Source organism: Bos indicus x Bos taurus, chromosome 17 (genome assembly GCF_003369695.1).
Source record: "Bos indicus x Bos taurus breed Angus x Brahman F1 hybrid chromosome 17, Bos_hybrid_MaternalHap_v2.0, whole genome shotgun sequence".
In the NCBI taxonomy this organism is placed as follows: domain Eukaryota; kingdom Metazoa; phylum Chordata; class Mammalia; order Artiodactyla; family Bovidae; genus Bos; species Bos indicus x Bos taurus.
Genome location: NC_040092.1, coordinates 5640704 through 5660974, shown reverse-complemented (window position 1 = coordinate 5660974; position 20271 = coordinate 5640704). Strand labels below are relative to the sequence as shown.

Sequence of the window (20271 nt, the reverse complement as noted above, 5' to 3'; positions counted from 1 at the left end):
TCCAGACAAGCCCCTTCCTTGTGCAAGAACTGCCCTGTCACCCTCTGGACTGGATTGACTAGTGCCCCCTCCTCAAAATTCAGGTCCACCCAGAACCTCAGAATGCAGCTGTACTTGGAAATAGAGTCTTTGCAGGTGTAACCAAGTTAAGACAAGGCTCTTATTTGGTGATTAGTGTCCTGAGAAGAGACAGGGGGTTGTTTTTTGGATACAGAGGCAGAGACACTCCGAGGGAATGCCTGGTGACAAAGGAAGCAGAGATTGGAGTGATGGATCTATGAGCCAAGAAAGAAGGGTGCCAGCAACCACCAGAAGCCAGAAGAAATAAGGAAGGATTCTCCCCCTAGAGCCTTCAGAGGGAGCACAGCCCCGTGGGCACCTTGAGGTCAAACTTCTAGCCTCCAGAATTATAAGAGAATAAATTTCTGTTGTTTGACATTCTCCAATTTGGGGTACTCAGCTACAGCATCCTTGGGAAACGAATATACATACCCTCCTCCCATCTTCTTCCTACTCTGTCTTCTGGTTCAGAGCAGGAACAAAGGACAAGTTCCCTTTTGCCCCTTGCACTTGACCTTTTCATGCTACTTGGTCCCCAGGGTCATCCATGTAAGCACGTTACTCGGAAGATTTATCCCAAAGCACGCACAGGGCACGGGTCCCGTGCAAACACTTGCTGCTGGTTTGATGTGATTTACTCACAGATTACCCTCCGATGGGGTTGGGGGTGGGGGCAGGCAGCACCCAGCCAATGAGCCTTTCTCATATATCAAAAAGGAAATCCTGAAGACATCCCTATAAACGCAGCGGGGAGGAGAACCTGCCGACGCCATAAAGTTACACGATGTGGTGGAGTCAGATGGGCCATCTGCTTCACTCTCCCATCCAGATGCGAGCAGCAGAGTGGCTCACTTTCAAGACTCCGTGCATACCCCAGACACCCCCTTTCCCCATCTTCTCTCTGCACCATCAGCAGCGGGGCAGCCCACAGGAGGGTCACATCTGGGTATTGAGAGGATCTGAATTATAAAGCCAAGCGTGTTCAAACCTCAGCTGTGCCATGACAGTGCCATGAGTCCTGGTCTTGAGCCATGCCTTCTCTGAGTTTCAGCCATCTTGATTACAAAATAAGAGCCCTCCCCAAGTTTACAGAGCAGAGGGGAAACTTGAATGAGAAAGTGTCCTGCCCGGCTCCATACCGGGCCACCCTCCCCCTCCACTCAAATCCCTACTGATAGATGGTATTACCAGGACTCCTGGTTGCAAGTGACAGAAACTCAACTCATCGTAACTTAAGAAACAAGCAAATGAGAATAATTTGTTTTCTCACACACATCTGAAAATTTTCTGAAACTACACCTTCAGGTATGGTTGGACCCAGGGTTTCAACAATGCCAACAAGAACCTTCCTCTCTCTTCTTTCTTTTCTTTTTTCTCTATTTTCCAGTTTTATTGAGACATCATTGACATGTAACATTGTGTAAGTTGCTGTCTGTCTCTCAAGTCAACTTTCCTTTTGATTGACTTTGTTCTCAGGCCAACTCCCCTTGGGGTAGCTTAGCAAATCCAGCGGAAGAGAGAAAGATCTTTCCATATGCCCTGGACTGACATGAGAAAATTCTGATTAGCAACAAGGCTATGACGAGGTGGGAACAAATTCCCAGACTCGTGTAACAAGGTATTTGTGAGATATCCGCCATTGCTTTTTTCACCCTCGTCAATCTTTGCATCCTCTCAAAAGACAACATGTTTGACTACAGGCCCATGACTTGTGCTTACTTGACAAGGTTCCCATTGTCCTCCATGGGGTACCATCTCATTTCCCTCTGCCCCCAGCCCAGTTCCTACCCTGTCTTCCGGGACGACAATAACCACTTTTGCCTGAAGACTCTTCCATGTTGTCATTTGGGAATTTGGTGCCCTGGGTCCTTCAAGGCTTAGCCTATTGAAGCTCAAGAGCCAGGTTCTAGTAACTTAAGACAGACTTTTGAAATCAAAAAGCCACAGACTTGGGCTTCCTTGGTGTCTCAGTGGTTAAGAATCTGCCTGCCAATGAAAGAGACACAGGTTCGATCCCTTATCTGGTATGATCCCACAAGCCGTGGAGCGACTAAGCCTACAGGCCACAACTACCAAGCCTGTGCTCTGCGACAACAGAAGCCGCCACAGTGAGAAGCCTGTGCATCGCAACCAGAGAGCAGCCCCTCCTCCACAGCTAGAGAAAAGCCCACGCAGCAACAGAGACCCAGAACGGCTAAAAAATAATTTTTTTTTAATTTTTTAAGCCACAAACTTAACTCTTTTATTTTTCTTTGCTGTTACATCCACGACTTAGGCAGAAAATACAGAATGCCCTGTGGCAGCCTGAAATACAGGAAGGATGGGTGGGGAGCAAGGGAGATACTGGTTAATGTATTGAAGCATCACCCTGACAGTCCCCATACAGAGCTGGAGCTCACCAAACTGCCTGCCCACCACCTCCTCTCAGGGAGCAGACCCCACCCCACCTGGGTTCATCTGAGTTTCTCTGCCCTCCAGTCAACGGAAATACCTCTTCCTCCATGATGCCCTTCTTGGTTTGCCCAAATAAGAATGGTTCCTCCACTTCCTTCCTTCTCTTGAGAGTCCCTTGGACTGCAAGGAGATAAAACCTAAATGAAGTCCACCCTGAATATTCATTGGAAGGACTGTTGCTGAAGCTGAATCTCCAATACTTTGGCCACCTGGTGCAAAGAGCTGACTCACTGGAAAAGACTCTGATGGGAAAGACTGAAAGCAAAAGGAGAAGCAGGCAGCAGAGGATGAGATGATGAGACAGAAACATCAATTCAATGGACATGAATTTGAGCAAACTCCAGGAATTAGTGGAGGACAAGGGAGCCTGGTGTGCTGCAGTCCATGGGGTCGCAAGGAGTCATACACAACTTAGCAACTGAGCAACAACAAACCATGTGTTAAGCAACCTGGCATTTACAAGTTCGTTTTATAGCGTGATGATAACATGCCATGTGAGATCTAAGTGTGTCTCGCTTCTTCTAAAAGATCCTGGGCTACTTGCCAGTAAGGGCCTGTTTTATTCTCTTGTCTGTCCCTGACACCTGGAACCCAGGAGCCACCCTGTTTCCATAAGATAGAGGGAGTGACTTCCTTACTTACACCCAGAGCCACCAAATGAAAGTGAAAGTCCCCAGGAAGCAATCTAAGGAAAGACTTGGAACCATCAGAACTGTGCAGAGATGCAAAGGCCTGCCTCGTTAAGGGGTGAGCTCCCTGTCACTGCAGGCAGACAAGCAAAGCCAACTTGACAGAGACATTTGAAAGAGGATTCAAGTTTCAGATGGGCAGTCGGTTACCTAGAATCTGAGAAAGAGAACTGAACAGCTGAATGAGTGAATGATCTTTCATGTACCTTTCAGTTCAAGATCTGATATAAAATTCCAAGTCCTGCATGTCCAGGGAATCTGTCTGTCCCATTTTATCCACACTGCCAGAATGACAGAAGGCCAGGGCTCCAAGCTGAAATGGGGCAGACCCAGGGACAGACAGAGCTTCTGGGGCCTCTGGACCCCAGGTCAAAGTAACCCCAGAGACCCGGGCTTCTCCAAGAGGTGCTTACAGGAGCAGCTCTCACCCCTGCAGAGCAAGGGGAAATTGAACCCATTTGCTGGGGATGACCCCACACAGGGCTCTACTTGGAACCCAGCAGGCCTGGAAGTTTGGAGGCAGCCCTGGGGTCCCTCCAGGGTCCCCAGAGAAGTTTAGCCCCTAAGGCACCAGGACGCTTTGAGCACCTTCCCTGTGCTGATTCCTTTCTGCAGGGGTCAGTCCAGGGAAGTGTCTGGGTGAGAGCCTGGTACACAGTAAGCATTAAATAAATGATTGCTGGCGAGAGCCTGGTACACAGTAAGCATTAAATAAATGATTGCTGGCGAGAGCCTGGTACACAGTAAGCATTAAATAAATGATTGCTGGTGAGAGCCTGGTACACAGTAAGCATTAAATAAATGATTGCTGGCGAGAGCCTGGTACACAGTAAGCATTAAATAAATGATTGCTGGCGAGAGCCTGGTACACAGTAAGCGTTAAATAAATGACTGCTGGCATTACCTTTGTCACTCTCATGGTGACTCCATGCGTCTGCTCATCCCCCTGACATCTACTGCATGTCGCTGCATGACAATGAACAAGAGAGCCAGGTGGAGAGTTACAACAGACATCAGCCTTGCCTGGGCGGAGCTTCCGGTCTGGACGCCACCCAGGAAAGACACCAAGAGATGCTGCCAAGCGGTAGGTGCTGCATACAAGGTGCCAGAGCTACTAGCGAGAGCCCCGGGGGCTTGACCTGGCCTGTGGAGGGGAAGAGTCCTCTGCCTCGGTCTCTCTGATTTCTCAGTCTGCCCTGGGGTACACTTGAAGGGGGGACGTTCCCCTGCATGGACTCTTCATCCCGGTGGCTGCCCAGAACCAGCCTGAAGCTGGCAGTTACAGCCTGTTTCAGCATCCTTGGGCTGGTCCTCCTCTCCCCCTGGCTGCTACAGCCACCCTGGAGTCGAGGAACTTGCTGAACTAGAAGTCACCCCGGACAGGTGCAGCGGCTGCAGGTCAGGGGACAGAGTGAAAAGCAAGGCTGGTCTTGGTGCTTCCCGGATCTATAACCCAAGACAGAATTGCCCTTTCCCTGGGCCACCGGAAGAAGTGGCACGGCCCCCGTGTGTCTGGCTGTGCCCGCCAAGAGCTGAATTTCTTCCTCGTGTACCTCTTTGCCCACCCCACGTGGCTGCCTTGGCCGGTTGGGGCCCTGGGTTCCCTGAAACGTCTCTCTCTCTCTATTCGCTGGTGCTCTGCAAAGCTTTCTGCATGATTGGTTGACTGTGACATTGCCCTTGACTTTATAAGGGTCTTAGAATGAATGGGGGGCAGGCACCTGAAAGGGCTGGTCTGAAGGCTGAGAAGGGACAATCTTGTAAAGCTGGCATTCTTGGAAACCCCAGAAGGAAACCCCATGGAAGAGGCCAAAAGTGGCAAATCAGGACTTACCTGGCAGTCCCATAGTTAAGACTCTGAGTTTCCAAGGCAGGGTCATGGGTTCGACTTCTGGTCAAGGAATCTCCCATGCCGTGTGGCATGGCCAAAAAATAAAAATGTTTTTTAAAAAAGATTTTTTTTTTAAAGTGACAAATCTCTCACCTCCATCAGCTGCTTACTGGATTAAAAGTGGGCTGGCTATGTGCTGAACTGTGAGGAGCAAAAGCTAAGTGGACACGTATAAAATCCTGAAAAGGGGCCATCAGTGACTTTGCCTAAACATGGTCCACTCAGGGATTTAATAATTCAGTTTAGCTCTCAGGGAATAAAGTCTTCACCTTTGTATAACACACGAGTTTATTGCTCAGTTTTCACACATTTGAATTTCATATCATGCACGCCCATCTGTAGCATAAAATTGGGGGGTTGGAGGGAGGCCTGTCCTCAGCACAGGGCCTCCCCAGGGCTTGCTATAGGGCTGCCAAGAGCCCAGGGACCCTGGAGGACTGGGAGGAGCTAGAATCCCGACAAGAGCCCAGCCATCGGCTCCCGGCTCATCGAATCTGGAGACCCCGAGTCCACCCCCAGGAACACAGGCCAGCCAACCTCGCCTTCCCATCTGCACGCAGCCCCAGGAGCAGGCGACAGGGGCGTCTGTCCTTCCGTGAGCCCCCGAGGAATGAGAGAAAGGGTGGAAAGCGTGTAAGGAGCCCGTGTGTCTTCCTCAGGAGGCCAAGGGCACCCGGGACGTGGAAATTAAAAAGGAGGAGGGGAGGCCCAGCATATTAACCTCCTTAATCTTTCATTTCTGACACAGATTGTGGTCCCTCATTTCAAAGAATTTCAAGCTAATGTCTGGAGGGCAGAAAAATCTATTTCCCAATATGCGGCTGCAGCTTTTTCACCAATCGACTGCCCTTCCTAGTACAATCAGCCGAGCATTGATTTTTTTTTTTCTTACTCTCTCCCCCCTTCTCTCTCTCTCTTTTTTAATCCTAGAGCATCATCCAAAAATCTATCAATATGAACAACATCTTTGGGGAAAATACCGCAAGTCCCAAGTTGCTTCTCCATTAACCCCAGAGCTGCTGGCCTGAAACGGTGGGGTCACTCCTGGTAACCCCCAACACTGGGGATACATTTGTGCTTCTGAAAATGTTCATCTCCCCAAGGATGTGTGGATGTTGGAATCTTTAGTTTCCCTGTGTCTTACTGCTTAGCCCTAAAGCTACAAGTGGCGATTTCAATGTAAATTAATTGGCATTACATTAAAAAAAATAGTTTATCAATCAAATGAGCCTCATTTCAATGGCTCAAAAGCCACATGTGGCTTGTGGCTACCCTATTGGATAGCACAGGCCTAGAATATTCCTAGAAAATTCTGCTTTAGAACTTCTCTAAAGAATCCAATAGTTTTGACTTTATGGACCATACAGCCTCTGTTGTAACCACTCACTTCCTGCCACCTTTGTAGCACAAAAGCAGCCATGGGCAATAAGTAAACAAATGGTTGTGCTGTGTTTCAATAAAACTTTATTTACAAAAAACAGGCAGTGGGCCAGACTTCGCTATCTCCCGGTTTAATGACTTCTTCAGAAAACTTAAGGGTCTCAGAAGGTTAGAATAATCTAAAACACTAGAAAGGGACATGTAGGAGCTGTCAGGGACTGGAACTATTTCTTATCTTGATTCAGGGAGTGGTTATATGGGGATAATGTAATATCTGTGTGTTTACTTGATTCAGATGGTGGTTATACCGAGACAATGTAATATCTGTGCATTTTACTGCACATGGGCTTCCCTGATAGTTCAGTTGGTAAAGAATCCACCTGCAATGCAGGAGACCCCAGTTCAATTCCTGGGTTGGGAAGATCTGCTGGAGAAGGGATAGGCTACCCACTCCAGTATTCTTGGGCTTCACTTGTGGCTTAGTTGGTAAAGAATCTGCCTGCAATCTGGGAGACCTGGGTTCAATCCCTGGGTTGAGAAAATCCCCTGGAGAAGGGAAACACCTAACTCCAATATTTTGGCCTGGAGAATCCCGTGGACTGTATAGTCCATGTGGTTGCAAAGAACTGGACATAACTGAGCAACTTTCACTGTACTTCCTGTGCATAAATTGTCTCTCACTTTTAAAAATTGTTGAGAATGTTAGACTGTTTTAGGGAGATAGAAAGTCTTTGGGATATGAAGCAGGACTTGGAGCTGGAACCCCTGGGAGGAGGTCTGTGGGTGACAGGGGGATGATGCTGGGCACAGGAGTCTCTGGGACCCCAAGTCCCACTTTGGCCAGGGAGGTTCTGTCTTCTGTATTATGATATAGGGTTTGTGAGTAAGAATGTGGCTATATAGAAGTTCTTTTTCAAGAGTTTGTTAACCACTGCCTTCTGGTTTTGGAGTCAGAATATTTTAGCTCAAAGCAAGCAGCAGAGTGGAGGGCTAAAAGCACAGAGTCCAGAGGCAGAAGAAGGGTTCAAACCCCAGCTCCAGCTGTGTGACGTTAAGACAGTGGCTTTCCCTCTTTGTGCCTCAGTTTCCTCTTCTATAAAATGGGGTGAGTGATAGGACCCCCCCCCCGACCATCACCGGTTGTTATGAACATGCTTGAACAGCACTTGGAACCATACTAAGCATCTCACATTTGCTAAAGAAGAAGTTTAGAGTCTGTCTAGGATCACCTCCTCGCTGCTTAAAGATGCCCTTAACAAGCTCCACTGATGGAGAAGCCAGGCCTGGAGAAGGGGCATCCTGGCCAAGTCACAGCAAACACCCTTCTCTCCTGACTCCCAGGTCCCACCCACCTCCTGCCTGGCTGCTGCTCCACCACACGGGTCCCTGCAGCCAGTGCCAACCAAGACCAGCAGCTCAGCAGGAGACCCTGCCCCCAACCCAGGAATTGGCTCTGCATCAGGAGCCACTGGTGTCCAAAGTCCCCAGCTGAGCTGGGGAAGGAGAGGTCCCCTGGCCCTGACCTGGACCTGGCTGCCTGCAGCACCCCTGAGCCTGCCCGACTCCGTCTCCCAAGACTGGATCCTGCTCCCTGTTCCCCCACAGCCAGAGGAAGCCTCTCTCCAGGGCCTGCAGATGGCCTGAGGTTCTTTCCCCGCAAACATTCACCTGCCCATCCATCCATCCTGATGACTTCTCAGACCTGAGGATCCCTCATCCTCAATCCCTCGCTTAACAACTATTTATAGAATACCTTTGCTGCTGTTGTTTAGCCGCTCAGTCGCGTCCAACTCTTTTGCAACCCCAGGGACTGTAGGCTGCCAGGCTCCTCTGTCCATGGGATTTCCCAGGCAAGAACACTGCCATTTCCTCCTCCAGGGGATCTTCCCGACCCAGGGATCAAACCTGCGTCTCCTGCACCAGTAGACAGATTCTTCACCACCAAGCCACCAGCAAAGCCCACAGAACTCCTGCTGCTGCTGCTGCTGAGTCACCTCAGTCGTGTATTACTCTGTGTGACCCCATAGACGGCAGCCCACCAGGCTGCCCTGTCCCTGGGATTCTCCAGGCAAGAACACTGGAGTGGGTTGCCATTTCCTTCTCCAGTGCATGAAAGTGAAAAGTGAAAGTAAAGTCGCTCAGTCATGTCCTACTTAGCGGCCCCATGGACTGCAGCCTACCAGGCTCCTCCATCCATGGGATTTTCCAGGCAAGAGTACTGGAGTGGGGTGCCATAGAACTCCTGCCATGTGCCAATTCGGGTCCCCAGGATCACCGGGAAGAAGAGAAATGCAGGCTGCCCTCATGAAGTTTCCATCTAGTTGGAAATAAGAAATAAGCAAGCAGAGACCATTTCACCTGGAGATCAGTTCAGAGATGAAAATAATCCAGGCAGAATGGGGATGGATGCAGTCAGGGAAGGCTTCCTGGCAGAGGTGATAGTTACCCCGACATCCAGTGGAAGGGAAGGGAGCCAAACAGGCAGATCTAAGTGAGGGGCATTCCAGGCTGACGGAAAAGCACAGGAGAACGGTCAGTGCCCTCGGTAGGCCTCTTACCTGTCTGCTCAGCAGAAACCTTGCTTTGATCTGTAAATGAGCTACCATTTATTGACAGAGCCTGCTAGTCACCCTCTGCAGGCTACAACCACAGGGGTCTGGGTTCAAATCCTGCTTCAGCTGCTTCCCAGCTGAGTGATCTCAGACAAGGCTCCCCCCGGGCCAGGCCACAGCTTCCTCACTGGAAAATGGAGAGACTCGAGCATCTGCCAGGGGCTTAGAGTGAGGGTCAGAGTGAGGGTGCAAAGGGCTTAACACAGTGCCTGCCACGGGGTGAGTGCTGAGCCAACATGAGCCAAGACAGAAAATCCGTCACCCCTGACGCCAGGCGAGGCCTAATTATAGATGCCAGGGGTCACTTTCCAGGTCCCTGTGACTCAGGACCAGGGCCAAGGCAGCTCAGGACACCAACCCAAGGGAGGCTCTCCCTACGGTCACATGGTCTCTGCCCGCAGGCTGGCCCGCTCCCATTTACACACGGCTCTGCAGGACGTGGATGACAAGAGGCAGCGCAGAGCAGCTGACAGGGTAAGGCGTGAAGAGCCCAGCTGCAAGGATGTGCCTGTTTCCCTGCCATCCACGGAGCCCGCTTCCCAGGGCTAAGTGTGGGTTCAGGGGCCCAGCACCCAGAAGCGGCTCTGTCAACCCCCACAGCCCACAGCTACGCGCACAAATGGGACCGTAGCTGTCATTTGGATAAATTTTCCCTTGAGGCTTTCTTCTCGTTAATTCAACAAATAGATGCCGAGACTCTTGGTGTGTGTCTGGCTCCGGGTTAAGTGCTGGGTGGACAAAAATACCCATGACAGCCACCCAAGGGTTTACAGAGCCGATGAAAAGGGTCAGTGAGGTCGCAGGGGCATGTTTAACCTGCTCAAAGAACAAACTAGAGGTTCCGGAATGAACAATCTTTTCTCTTTGTTCTTCTGCTGGTTTGTTTGTTCAGCGTCGTAGGAACCAGACGTCGTCCATCATGCCTTGGTGTCTGAAATCTGCTGGCAGGAGGGGGGAGGTGGAGGGTCTCTTTCCCCAGCCCCGAGAGTGGGACCCTCTGCATGACCCTGGCCTCCAAGATGACCATATTCACCTCAAGATCTGAGTTCAAGTCCTGAGTCTGCCCCTGCCTCACTGTGATACCTTGGGCAAGGCACATGGCCCTGTGTGTACTGCAACTTTCTCATCTGTGACAGAGGCGATGGTACTAATAAGAATATTCTGTATGGGCTGTTTAGGGGTGATTGTGATCACAACAGCGCTCTGTGTCTTGCAGGCTCCAGTAGGAATCAGAGCTCTCCTTACGGTCTGTCTAGGAGATGATGGTGATTCCAGTTCTAACATCACCCCATGTCGAGGAGGGGAGACACATCCCTAAACAGCCCCAGTACCAGCCCCACTGGATAACTTTGGGCAAGACTGTCCGTCTCTCAGGCCATTTGCAGGTCACCCTCTGGAAATGAGAGTGCGGGGCTGAGTTGAGGTGACCACCAAGGAGACTTGCTCTCTTTCCATATCATAGAGTCATTGCTGGGAAGCAGCGGATCATGCTGAGACTACATTTCCCAGCACTTTTTGCCTCTAGTTAGGGTCATGTGACTAGATCTGGCCAATAGTCTGTTAGAGGAAGTGGTGTGTATTACTTCAGGACTGATGTAGTTAACAGGTGGGTGTGTCTCCCTGTCCTTTCTTCCCTACCTGCTAACTGAATGGGGTAGACTCCAAGCCACATGCTGAAGATAACAGAGCCACAGATAGAAAGAACCTGGGTTCCTGAATCACTGCATGGAGGAGGGCCACCCAACCAGAAATGCCAGCAGGAGGCTGTGACATTAGTGAGAAATCAACTTTTACTGTGTTAAAACACAGAAGCATCAACTATATCCATGCAGCTAGCATTGCATTAACTATTACATATACACTGTATATATATTTTTTCAGTTGTACTCAGCAAACTTCTAACACCAATAATACAAGTTTCTAATGTTTTGAGCACTTAATTTGTGCCAAATCTGGGGTGATCTGGGTGAAGTCTTTTGCACCTATTTTCTTCTTTGTCTTAACCACAGTTCTATAAAGTGGACTCACAGGATTATTATTACTATTATTCCCAATTATTGATGAGGGAACTGACACGCAAAAACATTCAGAAGCCTGCTAGCTTGGAATAAAATCAGCTGAATCAGCTAATAAATGGAAGTATCTGCATTAGAACCCAGAGTTTACCTTCTTACTTGCTACACTCCATGCCTCCCCACCAGACAACCCAATAAGGTAGCTATTACAAGCCTTGATTTACAAGTGAGGACACCAGGGCTCATAGGAGGTCCATAACTTGACCATGGTTACAGAACTAGTATGCAGCAGTGACTGGCTTAGAACCCAGAGTCGTCTGGCTCCCAACCTAGCGTACTTGCCTTTCCCACACTGTGGTCTCGGTTGCCCTCTCCAGCGGGCATATGAGCCCTGACCCTGTTTCCATTCACCAGCATTACTGTGCCATGGCTGAAGGCAAACTTGGCAACCACAAAGCCTGTTATGACGCTAAATAAATGTTTCTCCTGGCAGCCTTGGCACTTATTAAGCACCTGGGAGGCTGTTAGTGCTTCATGCTGTCCAAAACATTCTTAATTACTGTCTAATGAAGATATCTTTCACTCTAGGAAAAAAAATTAGACAGACGATAAGGGGAAACGTTCATGCATGCAACTTTCAGGTCCCTCATTGTGCATTTCCCCTCAGCCATTGTATCTCCAGAATCTTGGTCAGGGAAGAGAGTAAAGAAGTGAAGATGGAGGGAAATTGTCACTGAAAGAGGCTTAGCTTTCCCCCAGCAATATAACTTCCTGGACTTGATCTGGAAGTAAACTGGAATGAGTGAATGGTGAAGATGGACTTTACATGGCTGCTGGTCATAGAGAAAAACTGAAGACATCTAAAATTCCTACCAATGGGGCATGGGTTAAATAAACTTTGGTTCATTCATGCAAGGGAGTACTATGCAGTTATTAAAAAGAATGACCTGGAGTGCTTTGCAGTGAAATGCAACAATCTGCAGAAAAAGCAAGATGCAGAACAATAAACTTCCTATGCTCCCAGCTGGGTAAAAACAAAAGGACATTTGTTGTCATTCCCAGCAGTGACTGAGGGCTTCATATATCACATTTATTGCTTCATCTAATCCTTTCAGGAATTCTATGATGTAGGAACTTTATCATCCACAGATTGGGGATGACAGTATTGTGGCAAACCAGGCAGAATCGAATGCTAAGCCCCCCGCCCCAAGAGTACCAGACACATCGTCAGCCATGGCACCCAGGATTCCCACAGTTAACAGCCATACCAAAGATGAGCTCACAATCCCAAATTGTAAAACATATGAGAAAGCAAACCACCACAAAAATGCCTGGCAAGACACAGGGAGAACTGATGGCAGTGGTTGCCTTTGAAGAGTAGTAAGTGGACGGATGAAGTGGAGCCAAGCTGTGGCTTTTCACTTAACACATAAGTTGAAGCAGGTTGAGTTTGTTAAAATGAGTTAATGCTGCTTTCTTCTTCCCATTTTAAAGTAAGAGATATTTAAGTTGAAAGGAAAGAAGGGAAGGGATTCAAGAGAATGATGGGGAAAGAGGAAGGGAGAGAAGATAGCTTTTTGTGGCCCCAGCCCCCACTCCAAGACCGCTTCCCAACTCTACTTTTGCTAACTATGGCCGTGGCCACTGGCTTTAGTAAAGCTTCATAGAACAGGACTTCATAGAACCTTCCTATGTGCCAATGATGTCTTCATATACATGATCAGCTACTTAATCTAAAATGCATAGTTAGGGTCCATGCCCTAAAATTGCCTCCAACAGAAGGGAGGTCCCACTTTAATTCCTCTGCTGGCATCATCTATCACCAAGTTTCTTGTTTCCACTTAAATATTCCTCAAGCCCTGCCACCTTGTCCCCCCAATCCCTCCTCTGTCCAGAAATCAACTCAGACCTTGCTCTGAACACAGTTCGCCTGGCTCTTCTGCTGACCCAACTGGTCCATCCTAAAGCCAGCAGCCTGAGAGATCTTCCCAAGATGCAAATCAGATTACCCCCCTGCTTGAATTGCTCCATCAGTTGCCCTCTTGCTCAGAATAAACCACAAGTTCCTGGGTGACCTGGTCCCCACTGGCCAGTCCCACATCATACCTACTGTCCCCCTTCTCCCCACCTCCACTCCTTCTGCTCCATTCAGCACCTAACACAGCTGTAATCCCGTGTCTTCCTGCTGGAAATGTCAGCCCCATGGAGGCAGGGCTGTGTTCCTGTCCTTTACCTTGTGTCCCTGGAGTCTGGCATAGGGCCTGGCATGTTGGGCACCCTGGATAAATGTTTGTCTGGTGGCCAACTGAGTAAATCAGCCTGTTAGATAAAGCAGAGCATCCTCCAGAAAGCAGAAAGCACTCACACTGCCAAAAGCCTCCTAATTGGTCCTTGTGGGCTGCTTTAACAGAGCCCAAGTTCCAGCTGCAACATCCCTCTGCATGCAGATATGGGAGGTGCCAAAATCCCTCAGGGAGTTTGCTCTCCTAAATGGATTAAATGTGCCCTCTGCCACCAACAGCTGCTAGTACAGATCAGGCTTCCTTACCTCTGTGGGTAGGACTAAGCCACTGGGTGGGGTCACCAACTCCTGACGATGGGCCTCCAGGAAGATCTCTCCTCTTAGCAGAGGTCCTCAGCCAGCCCTCCAGGGCTTTCCATGACTTTGCACCTGCTGAGCTTGCCTGTCTCCACTTTCATATCCCAACTTCCCTCCTGGATTCCAGTCTCTCCAGACCAGTCAGTGGTTCCTCTTTATCCTCTGCACCTTTGCACGTGCTGGTCCCTCTGCCTGGAATATCATTCCTCTCTTTCTGACCCTGGAAAATTTAAGCTCAATACCCAGCTAAAATGTCCCTTCCTCCAGGAAGTCCCTCTGTCCTGAGCGTCTGTCTCTGATTCTGGTCTGTCATTCTGGCTCCATCTCCCTCACTGGCCTGGGAGGTTCTCAAGGGTGGGGACTGTGTGTGACACCCTCATGGTCAGTCACGGTCAGTACCAGGAGCTCCTTTGGAACCACACACCTTAAAGTCCTGAGTCTCAGCTTCCTCAGTTGGAGAACAGGATCATCACACCAACCTCCCAGCACCGTGGGGAGGAGGAAACAAACGTGGCATGTGGAACCCCTCAAGGAGGATGAACAGGGAAAGAGAAGCCACACCTCACCCCAGCCTGAGCACCGAGCAGGGCCGGCCTCCACCTGGCAGGGGGTGAGGGTGACAGTGCATTAGACTCCTGCTGGGATAAAAGGCAGCCAGCACAAGTGCAGACCACGCAATCCTCAGAGCCACCTTCCTCCCCTTCTATCCTCCCTGTGACCCTGCCGAGCCCGTCCCTGCCAGGTTAACACTCGCCGACCTCATACCACACAGGTCAAGAGACCGAAAGGAGAACTTGTCCCCAGTCCGGGGCCAGCTGTCCTCACGGACGTCACGAGGCTGGGCACCAATGAAAGCTGAGCCCAAGAGTCACCGAGGCTCCTGCCTTCTGCCCTTAGCCAGGCCACAGTGGAGACAGAACTGGGCCGGGCAACCCCAGTTCCTGAGGGTGCCACAAGGTTCCCAAACGTCATCTCAAATGCCCACCCCAGCCCGCCACAGTGTGTGCCCTGAGCATCCCCACTCTACAGATGGGGAAGTGAGGCTGAGTGTCAAGGGATGGGTCCCAGGTTTCACAGCCACGGGGCGGTGGGGGGTGGGGGGGCAGTGGGCAGGACGTGACCGTCCCCATCCTCCTGGCTTCCTCGCCTTGGCAGCTTCTGTTGGTGGTGTTTTCAGCCAGGGCATGCCCTCCCCTCCCCCAGGGTCGCACTGTGGTTCCGTGTGTACAGCAAGGAGGCCTGGGAGAAACGGCAAATGAAGACGTGGGTTCTTACCCAAGGCGCCTGGGGTTCGTCTGTCTCCACCAGGGAGTGGGGGTTGGGGGGTCCGAGAGCTCCTCCTCTCAGGACCCAGCCGAGCCATCCCTGTCCCTCACAAACAGAGGGAACTGGGGCCAGAAGACTGAGCCCCAGTTCACTCAGCTGCTGGCTGGGGAGGGTCAGGACGAGGCCCAACTCCATCTTCCCACCCCATGACCTGCATTTATTGAATACCTACTGTGGTCACCATGCCCAGGGAGGGTCTTTTTGTCCCTTCCTTGCATGTAGCCGTCATGATCTCACCTCCCAGACTTTATACCCGTATGTCCCCATCAGCCCGTCACAGCACATCCACTGATCATTAGGACAGAGCTGGGCAGAAGTTGGACACAGTCCCTACTCTATCATCTCATGGAGGAGGCAGACAATACACAGATAAGCAAACCAATTGCTAAATATTAATAAGTAAAGATTGCGTGGGGCATGGGAGAAAGGAACAGGACACCACATGGAGACCACAGCCTGTGGGGAAGTCAGGGAAGGCTGCCTGGAGGAGGAGGTCCCTGAGCTGAGAGCTCAGAAATGAGGAGCCACCTTGCAAGAGTCTGGGGGAGGAACATGGGTTACAGCGAGCAGAGCGAGAGAAGGCTTTGCCCAGCCCTTGCCACAGACAGGGGCTCCATCAAGGTCACTCTCGAGTTCTGCCTGGCCCTCCGCGATGTGGCCACACCACCCTTCAGCTGCTGGTCTCATACTGCAAAGTGCATCATAGTTTACAAGGCCTGTTCCTCCTCAGGACACTTTTTCAGTTCCTCCCATCTACCCTGAGGAGTGTCGATGAGGAAAACTGAGGCTCAGAGAGGAAAATGTCAGCCAAGGTCACACGGCCATGTGTCCCCCTCCTGGTCCAAGCCCCGGCCCCACTCCACCTGTCTCTCCACCTCCTCAGAGGGCAGTGGATGGAGGACCCTTGCCCGCACCCCCTCCCAGCCTCCCGGGAGGGGAGCAGTTCTGCAGGAGCCCATATATAACCCACTCCATGCGCCTTCCCTGCATTAATAAATGGGGAACCAAAGGGTCATAAATCCTGGTGCTGCCGATGTCCCCGGGACCGGCTCTTTCTCTGGCCACGCACTAGTACTCTTTACAACCCATTAATTAGTCCCTCTAATAAAGTTTGACAAAATGATAACTTGCCCATGAAAAGTGTTGTAATAAATACATTTTCCCTAACTTTCGACCATTCGAGCATGGCCGCCCCATAAACCCTCTGCCACGGTTCACTGACTTATTGTCTCTCTATATTTCTCCATCACCGTCAAAGTTCGGGGCCTGGGGCCTCGTGGGCTCCAGATAGACCTGGGCCTGACTCCAGGTCCCTGCCGTCTCCAGGGAGACAGTCATGGGCCGCACCTCCCCTTGCTCCCAGACCTGCCGGGGCTCTGCTATCCGGGACAAGCCTCCCCCACACTCCAGTCCCATCTTCCCAAGTCCTGCTTCATCCCCGGGGCGCCCAAAGGAACAGAGTCTGAACATTATGTTTCCTTCATATCGATTCCCTTAAATAAACTTATTTTTCAAGAAAACTTTATATCAGCATTAGAGAAAACTGGAAACGCAGAATAACAGACCCTGAAGAGGAAGTCAAGACAAATCCAAGGAAACAAAAGAATGTCGCTGAATCCCAGACAACAAGTCCTGCTGTCTGCCGCACGAGCCCAACCAGGGGGCCTGCCTCCATGTCTTTTATGTAAGGGGAGAAGGGCTCAGTGGACGCTAGAGAGGAGCCAGTGACGCAAGTGGAGAACTCCTGCGATGACACAAGAGCACACATTCTCCTTCGTGTAGACGGAGGGCCTGACAGTAGATTTCAAGTGGAACCATCTTCTCCCTTGAAGAACCTCTGTAGTTGAACCCTGTGCACCACCTAAGAGGGGTTTCATGGCTGGAGTGGTACCCAGGTGGGCCTGGGGCTGGGGAGGAGCTCAGGCCCGTCTGGAATCCCCAGGTGCTGTCCCAACTCGCCGTGTTTCAGGTCTATAACGAGAGACAGCATTCTTCAGGTTCTTCCCATTCTACAGAAATTGGAGCGGTCAGATGTCGTTCATATGACAGGAACAACTGCAAGGCTGGAGTTATATCGGATTTCACCCTCAACCCCTCAAAATCAGTTGTCCATTCCCCTCCCCACAAAGGAAGATTTGGAATGATTTCTAAGCTTGCCACCAGTTCAGCACTGACCTGCCTGGGGTCCCTGGATACCAGACCCAAGATCTCTTAGATCTCTGCCACCCCCATCAGGCCACCATCCACCTCAGGGCTCCTGGCATTTCTCACTCCTGTCCCTTAAGGTGAGGATTTGGGCATAGGGTTGTTATTCTCTGTCTGCTCCAGCACCTGACCCCACAAGGAGGAGGGTTCCACTCAGTGTTGCCTGAACAAGTGACTGAGGGAGAATCTGGACGTCTGGTGATGGGTCATCCCCATTTCACAGATGAGCAAAGCAAGGCCCAAGAGGAGGAATGACGGGCCCAGGATCCCAGAGAGTCTGGAGTAGAGCAGAGACACTGGAGCTGCCCTGCCTGTGTCCAGAGCTGCTTCTCCGGTAGCCACAAAATCCTCTGGGGTGTCTTGGCTACAATCACTGCCCGGACCCAGCCCCTTTGAGCCCACCTGGAACGGCAGGGGCTTCCTACCTCCAGGCCAAAACCGCAGAGATTTGCAAATCCACCAAACCAGTATGGCTCACTGGTAAACCATGCTTGCTGACACAGAAAGCCCAGCCCCAGGCTCAGGCCACCGCCCGTCACAAAGGTGGCTTGAATTCTGTAAGCCACACTGTTGGAGAGGTACTCTTCCCGTTTGTCACTGCTGAGATTCTCAATACTCCTCCTCAGATGGGGTGACTCTGCCCATTTCATAGGGAGACAAACTAAGGCTCCAAGAGGTGAAGGCACAGGCCCAGTCCCAGGCACACCAGTCTGCACTCCTATAGGGTGGTTGGTCATCGGAACTGACCCAGTTGTGAGGCACAGGAAGTATGACTTGTCTACCACTCGGCACCTAAAATCCCACCCTTGGTCTCACCCATTTGTGATCAAAGAACCCATTGCCTAAAGGCCTCCTTAGCGCAGAGCAAGGGAATCTAGAACGGAGGCTATAACCAACATAGCGTATTAAAAAGCAGAGATTACTTTGCCAACAAAGGTCTGTATAGTCAAAGCTATGGTTTTTTCCAGTAGTCATGTATGGATGTGAGAGTTGGACCATAAAGAAGGCTGAGCGCCAGAGAACTAATGCCTTCGAACTGTGGTGCTGGAGAAGACTCTGGAGAGTCCCTTGGACAACAAGGAAATGAAACCAATAAGTCCTAAAGGAAACCCACCCTGAATATTCATTGAAAGGACTGATGCGGAAGCTGAACTTCCAATGCTTTGGCCACCTGATGCAAAAAGCTGACTCACCGGAAAAGACCCTGATGCTGGGAAAGACTGAAGGCAGGCAGAGAAGGGGATGACAGAGGATGAGATGGTTGGATGGTATCACCAATTGAATGCACATGAGTTTGAGCAAACTCCAGGAAATAGTGAAGGCCTGGAAAGCCTGGCGTGATACAGTCCACGGGGTCGTAAAGAGTCGGACATGACTGAGCCACTGAACAAAAACAATAAAGAGCACTGGATCGGGAATTAAAAGATTCTAGTGGTAATTTTTCTATTAACTCCGATCTCAACTAAGTCTATCCCACCACCTGCCCTGGCCTCAGTCTTCCAGGAGAAGAAACAGGGGAGGGTGTTGGAGGAGAGCATGGTTTCCCACAGTATGTGGCAGGGGGGAGGGGCGCCCTGAGAGATTATTTTAGGAGTATATGTGGATCCAGCATTAAGAATTACCTAATGGAAACATTGTCTCCTTTCTGATCACTTCCGGGATTTCTAAGAAGAGAGTCTCGGTTTGGTGTGGATGTGTCTTTAACGCCTCCCCTTTGGCTACCCTCTTTTTAACAAAACTCCAGCAGGGCTCAGAGCCTTCTGTGGCCTGCAACGCCTGGCCGGAATTCTCAAAGAATCACTCTGCTCTGTTTTCATTGCGTTTTGGTTGAAGGGCGCCTTCTATTTAGGGCAAGTGGAACGCACTTCCCATTCACTGCAGCCGTATAAAATGTCCTTTGTAAATACACTCCTTGGAGTGGAAAGAATGAGTTGACATAAGGCAAAGCACTGAATAAATGTGGGTGTTGGTGGAACTGGAACTGGGGAGACTTGTGAGTGGAAGGTGAGTGTGGATATAGGGGAGACCCCAACCCAGGGGCTCTGTTCGGGGCAAATGGGGACACTCTGTGGACAGCTGGTCATGAGCACGTGCCTGAGTCACAGTTTACAGAAGCCCCCCACAAGCATGGCTGTGGTTGGTGCCCCCCAAGCCCAGTGACCCCACCTCACAGGCCCTTGCCCACAGCCATGTCCTAGAAGCATCCCAGCTGCCAATCACAGGCTCTGATGGGCATTTTGCAGGTATCCTTGAACTGTGGCCTACACCTCGCCTGGGAAAAGGGCATAACATGAACCCTACCTGCCAGAGGAGGAAACTGAGGCTCAGAGAGGCTAAGGGACTTGCCCAAAGTCACACTGCCATCTATCAGTGCCCCATGGCTTAAAACAACAGGCCTCATGCTCTCACTCTTCTGGAAGCCAGAAGTCTAAAGTCATGGTGTCAGCAGGGCTGCAAGCTCCAGGGGGAATCTCTCTCTTGTCTCTGTAGTTTCTGGGGGCTCCAGAGCTCCTTGGCTCATGGCTGCAACACCCCGATCTCTGCTTCTGTCTTCCCGTGGCCTCCTCCTTTGTGTCACTTCTCCTTCTGCTTCTGAGGACACTTATCATTGGGTTTAGGGACCACCTTAATCCAAGCTGATCTGGAGATGCTTAACCTAATTACATCTACAAAGACTCTTTTTCCAAATAGTGCTGTGCATGCTTCCAAGGACACATTTGAGAGATTCGCCATTCAATTCACTGCAGGTGGGATCAGAAGTGACGCTTAGAATGGAGCCTCCTGGTTCCCTCCACTCCACACACACACACACACCAGAGCCTCCCTCCTCTGCCCATGCCATCACAAGCTGCCCGTCCCGCCACCTTCGTGCCCAGGCATATGGGGCTCCAGGGAAAGCAGGGCTCAGCTCTCAGGCCCGAGTTGCCGTTTAATTAGGACAGAAGACTGAACTCGGTTCAGTGATACCAGCATCAACCCACCCAACCTGCCTGGGGACCCATCTCTGAGGAAATTTATGGCCATAATTTAGCGAGGAAAT

The 20271-nt window shown here is 50.6% G+C and overlaps 1 long non-coding RNA gene across 2 annotated transcripts; it reads right to left on the bottom strand.

The window, feature by feature from the left end:
- Window positions 1-2255: 2255 nt before the first annotated feature.
- LOC113875109 lies at window positions 2256-4188 on the bottom strand. 2 transcript variants are annotated; one of them, XR_003506162.1, is made up of 3 exons: window positions 4108-4188; window positions 2508-2634; window positions 2256-2364 (listed from the first exon to the last, which is right to left on the bottom strand). It is a non-coding gene; the product is annotated as an uncharacterized LOC113875109 (long non-coding RNA). The 2 variants fall into 2 exon arrangements; XR_003506161.1 differs by having other exon boundaries at window positions 2552-2634.
- Window positions 4189-20271: the final 16083 nt, after the last annotated feature.